Genomic DNA, 11272 nt, shown 5'->3' on the forward strand with positions numbered 1-11272 from the left:
ACTGATTAATTTTGATGATTTGGGCACTGGACAGGTTTCCCCCCTTCTTTAGTAAATCTAACATGGAGAGAGGAGTCAATGGTCTTGCAGAATGAAAGTTGAGCATTTGATTTATGGCCTCAGGGGTGATATGGAACAAGACTGCACCTGAGGGGTTGAGAACAGCTCTCTGACATGGATCATAGCATTCATAGCATCTATGGATCAAGTCTGGAAGGGCATTGACTTGAGGGAGGTTGTAAATGGGCAAGTTGGAGTCCCAAATCCCTAAAATATCAGCTCCACTGAGGTGTTGAGCTTTCAATTCATTTAGCATATGAATATTATACTTAGAATTTATTGGGAACCAGTCTAACATCTGATAATCAATATCTCCTAGGGCCTTCCATTCTAACTCTCTTTGTGGGGCATTCAGAGGTTGAATATTCAGGGCTACTGGTGTTTCCATGGTTAAGTAGTGCTATGACTTGTATTAGAACTGGTGTTACTAAACAAAGCAACACAGAGGAGTATTTCTGGAACAGAGAGGTGAATTGCAAAGGAACAGAGGGAAAATGGCAGTGACAGTAATTGAAATACTGCACAGAGGACTGATAGAGCAAATGGCAGGCCTGAAAAAACTCTCTTCACGGTGAATTAGAGCAGCTCGGGTCTTTAGTTCACGAATGCGCGAACCAGCTGTAAATTAAGGTAAATTTCGCTAAATGCAGGTTCTGCAACGGAATTGTGACCCAACAGTTGAAAATAGGTACTGGTTGCTGGAGTTTGCTGGTAGGTACAGTGTTCTTCACTCGTTTTAAGCTATATTTGGAGAATTATGGACAAAACCAGGCTCAGAGGGAATGATTTGGATAAATACCTTGCGTTTTGCCGGCAATGGTTACAAATGCAGGTGTAATGGACGCGCCCACGGTCTCTGTAGCGATTTCTGTAGGTTGGCGCTTGTTTGGTCATAAAATGCATGCAGGGGAGCAATAGTTGTTTTTGCAAAAAGTGAGAAAAACACGGTTTTTTGGAGAAAATATGGATTTTTGGAACATTGGCGCTTTTTTTGGATGACGTCAGCATGACATCATCAGGTGGGGTCAGGGTCGGGTGACGTCAGTATGACGTCATCGGGTGAGGTGGCAAGCTGTGAGTGATCCACGAGGATGCGTAGCTGGCGGACATGTCGGAGTGCTGGCGGGCGGGGGCGCTGATGCGGCGGTGAGGTGGCCTGACATGGTCATGACGTAGCAATGGCGTAGGCGTGGCGGGACCAGCGGTAAACCAGAAATGGTAAATGGTATTTCTCAGACCGCTATTGATACGGTCGTGGATTTGTCAGAGGGCGACCCGAGAGAATTTGGGGGTGACGCGTGGCGGAGGCCTGACGTCACCCTCTGACAGTTTCTCGGGCGATAAAGGCAGTACATCGGGACCGACCCGATATGGATAAGGGCCGTCGGATGAAGATTCCCGGATCTGACGGTTGACGGGTCATCAATTTGTCAAGGCGATACGGCAGCGGGCGGGAGAATAAAATAATATTTTTTGTGAAATGCGCGCCCGGCGGAAACTTTAGAAAAGTGGGTTTTCAAACTGTGTTACGGGCAAAATGATTTATGCGCAGATTTATTAACAAAGCCAGATTAAGGTTATTAATCCAAGCTGATCTTGGATTAATCCCTGGATTAATTTTTGGCGCTCTTTGGGTCGTGTTCTAATGTTTTAACGCTTAAACCCTTTAAAACCAAACTTAGAGCTATAATGCTTGGGGAAGGGGATACATAGGTATTTTTGGGGTTTTTTGCATAATTCACATAGGAATAAGGGGAATAGGGGGTATAGGGAGTTACATAGTAAAAAGTTAGGGGTTAATATGAGTGGAAGAGGTGGATTGAGAAGTGGAAACTCTAAGTTTTATATGGAATCAACTTAATTTAGGAAGTAGATCAAAATGAAAAGAATTTTAGACAAGAAATGTGGCTCTTAAAGAAACAAAAACCAACACAAGACCTTGGTTACTTTCATGAACATGGCTGGCAATGGGATGTTAGCAATGAATGTGAGGGGGGAGATTAGGAAGTTAGACATGCTCCGTTGTGTTGCTGCAAATGATAGGGAAGAGGAGCTTCTCTTATCCATTGATGCTTCCTTTATGTTAGACTAGCAAAATTCAGTTGAAAGGAATGACGTTTCTGCAACCCCATCTACCTACCCATCTACTTGCCTAGAATTTTTTGTTTCTTCATGGAGGGTGCACTTAGACTTGCAGACCCTCATGTGCCTTTTCTTTTCCTTTGGCTTTTTCTTTTGATTTTCTATCTAGAACTACCCTTATTGCTTCCAAGGCCCCGGATTAAGCAGTTGGGAACCTTAATTCTCTACCTAACTAGTGGTCTGCCAAGATTAGACAGTTTGGACAGACTTCTTTCTCTATTATATAACATAAAATTGAAGCATGGCGTGATCCAGATTAGGTTGTTGGACCATCCATCAAAATTGAGTCAACATCAAGCTTATGTACACACATTGTCTTCTCTTGGAAATATGGGATCTTTGCATCACCAAAGCAGAGCATATTTGGAACTTTTATTTGCCCATCATGAAATATGAAACCTATTGGTATAGGTATCTAATAGTGGCTCCACATGGGGATGGTTTTTATTCTTGAAAGACCAAGAACAGCAGGTCAGAATGCCTTGGCCCTTTGACTTCTCTTTACCAAAACTTGGAGTTTTTCTTCCTTGAAATCTCAAAATTGGAATCTATCATACTTGTGGACCTTGCTGAACTAAAGCCTTTTCCTGATTCTGCAAGACCTTTCAAACTGAGCTATTCACATGCTGAAAGAAAACATTATATACAACAAATTATGTACAGGGCAACAACCATGCTATATACATGGAGAGTAGTCAAAATAGTGCTTCAACATCCTGCCATTCACAGGACCTTCATCCAAATCAGTTTCATCAAGACTTTTAAGAAAGTAAGTATTGTTTCCTTGCACTGCTTGGATAACAAATGGTCCTCTCCAAAGGGAATCAAACTTTCCATGTTTTCCTTTATCTTCCCTTCTTGAATCCCACTTGAGGACTTTGTCCCCAATGTTAAAGTCTTCAGCCTTAGTCCTTCTGTCAAAATCTTTCTTTAACTTTTCTTGTAAAACTTGAACTCTGTTATAGACTTGGTCTCTAGTTTGCTGCAAGCATACCATTTGATTGATCCTTCTTTGTATGTCATTGGGCTCAGCTTGACTTTCTTGAAGTAGTTTCATAACAGGGACCCCTAGTGATGAAGGAAATTTGGCTTCTAATCCATAGACTAACTCATATGGGCTGACCCCAATAGATCTCTTGGTTGTTAGTCTGTTTGCCCATAAGGCATTGACAAGCTTCATATGCCAGTTCTTCTTATTTTCTTCCAACATCTTCTTTATGATGTTTATAAGGCTTTTATTTGATGATTCAGCTAGGCCATTTCCTTGAGGGTAGTATGCAGTAGAATGGCCCAAAGTAATGTGGAATTTGTGACAAAAATTGACCATCTTCTTGGACCTAAAGGCAGCAGCATTGTCTGTTATGATCTTATCAGGACAACCAAATCTAGACAATATGTTATTCTCCAAAAACTGAATGATTGTTGAATCATTTGCCTGTCTACATGGGATGGCCTCAATCCATTTGGTGAAGTAGTCTGTGGCTGTGAGGATCCATCTATGTTGGCTTGAGGATGAGGGATGAATTTCCCCAATGAAATCCAAGCCCCATTGTTGAAAAGGTCTTTCTGTTGCAATAGACCTCAAAGGAAGTGGCAGTAACTTTCTCTTTCCCTCAAACACTTGGAATTTATGACATGAAGTGGTAAATTTTTTGACATCAGAGAAAACAGTGGGCCAATAATAACCTGCCCTCAATATCTTATCCACAGTGGACTTCCAGTACAAATGTCCACCACAATCACCTGCATGAAATTCTTTCATGACATTGTTAGTCTCGTTCTCAATTAAGCAGTTTAACAATATACCCTCATGGTTTTTCCAAAGCAAATTACCATCCATGACACAAAATCTTGAAGCTTTCATTTTTAAGAACCTACATTTAGTTCTGGACAATCTTGGGGGAGCACACAGGTTTTGTAACGCATAACATATATCAGAATACCATGAGGATTGTTCAAAGGCTGCATTGATCTTTGGAGTCGCCAACTCCGGTTCATTGTCCAGTTGGTTAATGTCTAAGGCTTGAAAGTTTTCTTCTGTCATTAGTTTGGCCAAACCTTGCCCTTTTATCAGTTTTGTAGGTTTTATTTCAATATCAAATTCCAAGATGTTGGCAATCCATTTGCCTCTTCTGCCCTCTAGGTTTTCTTGGGTGAGTATGTCTTTCACAATGGGACTTGGCACATAAGCTATAACATGGGAGTATAGGATATAAATCCTAAAGTCTTTAATGGCCTTGACCAAAGCATAAGCTTGCTTCTCAATGATCTGATATTTCAGGGGTGCATCTCTAAGTGCTCTACTAAAGAAAGCAATGGGTTTTTCATTTCCTTGGTCATCTTTCTGTAATAAGACAACAACAATGGTATGCTGGGAGGCAAAGGAGAAAATGATAAATTCTCTGTCAAATTGAGGATTTGTTAAGACTGGTGTTTGGGTAAGGGCCAACTTTATGCCTTCAAAATCTTGATTTGCTTCTACTGTCCATTTCACTTTTGAATCCTTCTTAAGCATGTTATTTAGTAATCTGATCAATTCTGCTAGGTTTGGGATAAACCTCCTTAAGAAGTTAATTTTTCCCAAGAAAGCTTGTAATTCTTTGATGTTTCTTGGGTGGGGCATTTGTAAGATAGCTTGTATCCTGTCTGGGTCAATTCTAATGCCATCCTTTGAAATGATGTGACCTAACAACTTACCTTCTTCTAAACTAAACAGATATTTCTTAGGATTTAAGGAAATTCCGTATTTCCTACATGTTAAGAATATCTGTCTCAAATGCTTCAAGTGTTCTTGGTCAGATTTTGAGAAAGGTGTGAGGTCATCTAAATAAATAACAAGGAAGTCATGAATCTCTTTGGCAAAAGCAATATCCATTGCTCTTTGAAATGTAGCCCCTGCATTCTTCAATCCAAAAGGCATTTTTACATATTTGAAGGTTCCCCATGGGGTTGTGAATGCGGTTTTGTCTTGATCATCAGGGTGTACTAGGATCTGATTAAAACCTGAGAATCCATCAAGTAGTGAAATCCTTGAAGCCCCTACCACTCTTTGGAGAATGTGATCCATCTTGGGTAAGGGATAATTGTCCTTGAGGGATACTTGGTTTAAGTTCCTTAGATCAACACAAAGTCTTATCTCACCAGTTTTCTTTCTTGTGGGCACCAAATTTGAAATCCAGTCTGAAAACCTGATAGGTGATATGATACCCGCTTTAAACATTTTTTGTACCTCTTTCTCAATTGAAGGGAGAAGCATAGGATTTATCCTTCTCAATTTTTGCTTGAATGGCTTTTGATTAGGCTTGAGAGGGATGGTGTGTTGGATAACAGAGGTGTCATAGGATTTTAAATCCTCATAACTTCATGCAAAGACATCTTGAAACTCTTTGAAGAGGTCAATGTATTTAGGATTCTGATCAGGAGGTAAGGATGCAGACAATTTTATTATCTTGGGCTTTTCAACAGTTCCAATGTTGCATTCTTCAATGGCAGCATTAAGGGGCTGCATTTTTGGTTTTCTAGGGACATCATTTGAGTCAAAAATATCCTCCAATGGAGTTAGGCCTGTTGGAAGAAAATTGTCTTTCAATTGTATCACTTCAGCTTCAACATCAACCACTTCTTCACAACTGATTTGTTGAATTTCTTGTATGTTGTCTTTGTTAAAAATGGTTGGATGTAGCATTTGGTTAGCTGTTTTGGGTGATACCGCTATTTGGTCTTGTTCACATATAGTTTGTGACTCACTTACAGCCTCTGCATCAATGTTTAGTCCTGAAAATTCTTGCTGTAAAGTCAAGAAATTGTTTATTTGTGTGTCATCCTCAAATACTTTCCAATCCTTGATATTGTTTGGGACAGAGGGTCTGTGTTTAATCTCAGCTGTAAAGTAGTGCTTGGGTTCAAAAGGTAGTTTGCATGTGCTTGCAAATGTGGCCAAACTGTGAGCATGGAGATTATGGGTTCTAGAAATTTTGGTAATTTGATATTCAGTGAAGGAACTTAGTAATTCAACAGCAGCAGACCTATAAGATCTCAGTCTTTTGTCATTAGTAACAAAATTTTCCTTCACTTGTTGGATAATTAGGTCTGAATCCCCCATGACTGAAAGTTTTGTGGCTTGTAAGGATTTTACTAGTTTGAGGCCTAGCAAAAGAGCTTCATATTCTGCCATATTGTTGGTGCATCTGAAATTTAGTCTATAGGCTCGACCTTCTGCATGATTGTTTTGTTTGTTATGTATCCAAACTCCTACTCCTGCCCCTAATTTGTTGACTGACCCATCAAATTCAATGAACCATAGGATTTCTTGGTCAAGGGAGGAATTGTCAACCACCATGGGGCTAGGCATCAACAACTTGAGATCTTGGCTTACACTTGGTTTTTCTTCTTGAACACTTTCATTTGTTGACCTTTCAACCATTATTTCCTGAGTAGCAGCTTGTTCATTTATATCCTAATCTTGTTTGAATGTCTTAGTTTCATCATCATTTGTAGAACCTGTATTGTCATTGAAGAGAATATAGGAGTCAATGTCAGAATGGACAGCATATATGGGGAAGTTTTGAGGTTTTTCTTCACTGCTTACCATGTATTTCATCAGTGTTTCTCTGTATAGTCTTTTTGGTTGCCCAAAGACAGATATGGTGGCATAGGACATGTCTAATTGAAGAGAACCTTGAAGTTTAGCCCCCCATGATCTTGATAACAACATTCCATATTTAGGTGGAATATCAGCAACTACAACATCCATCAAGATTGTCTTATTGGGGTATTGAACAAGTGAGACACAAAGATCCTTTATCAGGCCTAAACACTTGACTTGGCTTGAGTCAAATGAAAATAGGTCCTTATATGGTCTTGTAATATCTAGATTTAATCTTTCCATGACTGATTTGGGCATCAGGTTGTGGGAAGCACCTGAGTCAAACATTGCATTGTGTAATATCTTATCATGAACATGCAGGCTGACATAAAAAGGTAAGATTCCTGTAACTGCTGTCTTTCCATCAACCTCTGGGCCGAAAAGTAGTTCTGGAGTGTCATCCAACACATTAACATCATCTTTGTTATGAGTAAGCTGAAGGGATCTCTTAATTTGTTGTTTATAGATGTCATGTTTGGCCAACTCTGAGAGAGGAATGGCTATTTTCAGTTTTCCAATTTCAGCTTCCAAGTCAAAAGGTTTTTCAGATTGGGTTTTGGTGTTCTAGTTGACAACCTTTTCCCTTTCTATGGATTCCTTAGAGCTTTCTCCTTGATTCTCATTTTGATCTTGGGGTTTGTCCTTTTTACTCATCTTTTGAGAAATATTGTTGGGTTTATGCTGCAAGGATGATGTCACCACTGGCTGTTGATTTGAGGGAGATGCTTCAGTTATTTCTTCCACTGTTACTTCTTTTGTGATTGGATCAGTTTTATCAATTGGCTGTGTGACAATAGCCTTTTCAGGTTGTGGGGTTGCCTTTGTTTTGTCAGGCTGTGTCACATTTATTGTTCTACTTCTCAATTTATATTGCTTATGAACCTCATAGACAGCTGTATCATAGCCTTGTTTGAAATCAAATGACTCACCTGATTTGGTTTGGAACTGCTTGATATCATCATCCTTATGATCTTCTTGTGTTAAAAAGACTTGATTTCCACTGTCCAATCCCATTAGGTTGATGTGAGGGTCCTCATTAGGCTCACTAGATGTGGAAGCCTCAGCATAATTCTCTTGAAAAGGGGGTCTGACATGTTGGTCAGGATCAGTTCTTCCCACATTGGGATTTTGATTCTTTCTAAAGTTTTGGTTTCTTACGTTGCTTGTTTGCCCTTCCCATGATGCCTTTCTTTCTATGGTTTCCACTCTGTCCCCAAGTCTATCCATACCTTTGATGATTGCATCTAACTTCTGCTCAAATGCTGAAGGTTCTTCCTTAAAGGTAGTTCTTCTTTCAGTTCTGGCTCTATTTCTCTTGGCAATCAGATTTGCCTCTACACTTACTGCTATGTCTTGCATGTCTGCCAAAGTTGCAGGGGCTCTTTCTCTCAATTGATATGCCATATCAGCATCAAACCCATCAGGGAACTTTATTAATGCTAAATCAGGTGGAGGTATAAGGTTTTGAGGAATAGCACTATAGATAGAATTGAATCTAGTGCAATAGTCCGAGACAGTTTCTTGTGGACCTCTCTTTATGGTGTCATATTCAGATAAAATATGTAGAGGTTCTTTTTTCTTTTCCCATCTGTTTAGAAAGGACTGGTAAAGGGCAGCCGAATTAGTTATAGAGTTTGCAGCCAGTGCCCTGAACCAAGTTCTTACTTCACCTGTCAGACTTTGTACAAAGATTTTCATTCTCACATCATCATCATCTATCTCATAGTTTTCGAAGTAATCTTGCATTTTCTTGGTATGTTGTAAGGCAGTGTATGTGCTGGTTCCATCAAAATAAGTGATTTTGCCTTGGTAATCCTGAGGCATAGCCCCAGGATTGTTTGGCAGCTGGAGGGGTGCATAACGATTAGCCATATTTGGTGGGGTAAGTGGGACAGCTGGAACAACAGGAACAACAATAGCAATTTGTGTGTTAGGTGTTGACAATATGTTTTGTGAAGTGGATGATGAAGAGGGGGAGGAATGAGTTGTATGGAGGTGAAAGGTTGGCTTAGAAGGGGTGGGAATAAAGGTATGCTGAACTGCCTCAGGGCTAGATTCAGGAGATTGCTCTGGTTCCTTTTGGCTCTTATGAGTTTTATGGATCAAATTGGGGTTTTCGAAAACATGAGGAGGATTTGGGTCAGGATTTGACCTGGTGTGCCTAGTTTTCCTTTTAGGAGCCAGCTTCTGAACTTCTTTTTGGTATTTTAGGATATTTTTAGAACTATTTCAAGGGACTGCTCAAGCTGTTTCTAGAACCACTGTCTAAAGACAGACAACAGTTTGAAAAAATATGCTCAGTCCCCAGTGGAGTCGCCAATTATGTTAACACCCAGGTTGTTCCCTTTGACTCCCAAGGGAATACGGCCGGGGTAACCACTAACCAAGCTTTGGATTACAGATCCTAGCCAAACTGTAATCAGAGAGGGCTCTCTCTTTAAGATTTATCTCTGTTTTGTGAGGATTTTAGGCTAGTTATGAGTTCGGTTTTTGTTTGAGGTTTTGGTTGTGAACTGTTGATTGAGAAGGGCATGAAATGTTTGAGGGATTTCTAGTCCATTGGGCATATGGGGTCAGAAATTGGGTAGGTCCTGATGTCTGTGATGGAGAAGGATTTACTGTAGAGCTAGACAGCTATTCATGATACAAATTTTGGTTTATAAATGAAACAGAGTGAAATGGAAACTTATATATAGTGTGACTGTAAGTTGAGAAAGGGCAGAATCTGTTCAGTAGCATCTAAGAATTACTGCACAGAAACTGTCAAAGATTTATAGTAATTTGGAGCATTTAAGAATTCCAATTTAACAGATAAACTTGAAGAAAACATTTATAACAATGAAAGATTGAATTCAGGGTGTCTCCATGGACAAATCCTGAGTTATTCTTCTTCTTTCTTGTTGAGATTAGACCACATATGTGAGAAATGAAATACACAAAAATACAACACAGACAGAGATAGAGAAACTTATTGTATCAAGCTATAGCACTAGAATTCTGCAGCATTCAATGGTTCCAACACAGCATACATCAGAAAGACAATCTCTGAACTCTTGAAACTTCTTTGTATTATCTCTCCAAAAATACAGCCGAGTTCTCTTTTTTGAACAAGTAACAACAACCCTTGCAAGCTTATGCGAGGGGGAATATATACAATCGGTTCTACAAATATCTGAACCGCTGAGTTATTTTGATAATTAAATACGCTCACCAACTTTACAAAATAACAGATAAAGAAGTTATTACTGCTCTTAAATACAAAATGAATGCTCTTTAATTCTGTCAGAAGTCCTTTTTGACCTTTGGAGGCCACTGAGTCGGTTGAGCGTTCTGCATAAATGCTGAATGATGTGTCTTTATGGCTTTGTCATGCTGTAGCTTTCTCGACCCTGTCATCTATAACTGTCAGTGCTACTTTAGTGGCCGAATCTTTCTGCTGAGTTGGCTTAGTCCATCTTTCTTCAGTCATACTGAATGCATCAAATTTTCCTGTACATGATGACTTATGTTTTTTGATGAAAAAAATTGATGAAAGGCTTTTGATTACAATATCAACTGTATCATTTTGGTCCACCATTCTTGTGTGGGCAATTGATGTCTCAAAATTGCATCCAAGGTCTCATCTGCCTCTGTATATTTGTAGAAGTTTGGAGGCACTTCAAACAAATGCTTAATGTCATTCATAATAAAAAATAAATTCTCTACTCTATCATAGAGATTTTGCCCAGATGCTGGCCCTGTTTCTTCTGAAGTACTTGGTCTTACAGTGATCTGATTTGTAGCAAATGTGTTGACCCTCTTTGCATAGTTCTCATGTGAAAGTAGCCTACCTGCGCTGTTCAGTAAGCCAGGAAGACCTCTGCCTTGTAGTGCTGCAAACTTGTCCATGAACCTGTTTACTTCTGTCTGCATGTCCTGGCTTCTTCTTTCCAGTGTTTGTACCAGGCTTCTTAATGTAAGGACCCTCTTTATCAGCAAAATGGTTTCAGTTCTGTTGGGAATTCCCATTGCTGCCAGCTGAGGACCTGTACGGTTATTGAGCACATTAATCATTCTATTGGCTACCTCAGGCATGTTGCCTAGAGATGCCCTTGCTCTCTGGACTTCTCTGTGTGCTTTTCCTATGAGCTCCATTTGCTCATGAATAGTCTCAATGTACTGCCACTGATCTGTGATTGATTGGCCAATGTTGGCCCATAAAACTGTCTTAAGCTCAGCCACCACTTTTTCAAGGGTGAGCTCCTTCTCCAGCTCCTTTATCTTCTCCTTAAGGGCCTTTATTTCCCTCCCTTTTTCTGCCACATTTTGCTTTGACTTGTCATATTTTTCATTGAGCTTAGCCAAATTCTCCCTGGCTTCATTTAACTCTGCCATTTGGGCTTCTAGGGCCTGAATTTCATTCTTCAGCTTCTGCATATCCAAGCT

This window comes from Pinus tabuliformis, chromosome 2_2, assembly GCF_031772625.1.
Source record: "Pinus tabuliformis cultivar Carrire ecotype Pingquan chromosome 2_2, CPIR1, whole genome shotgun sequence".
Lineage (NCBI taxonomy): Eukaryota > Viridiplantae > Streptophyta > Pinopsida > Pinales > Pinaceae > Pinus > Pinus tabuliformis.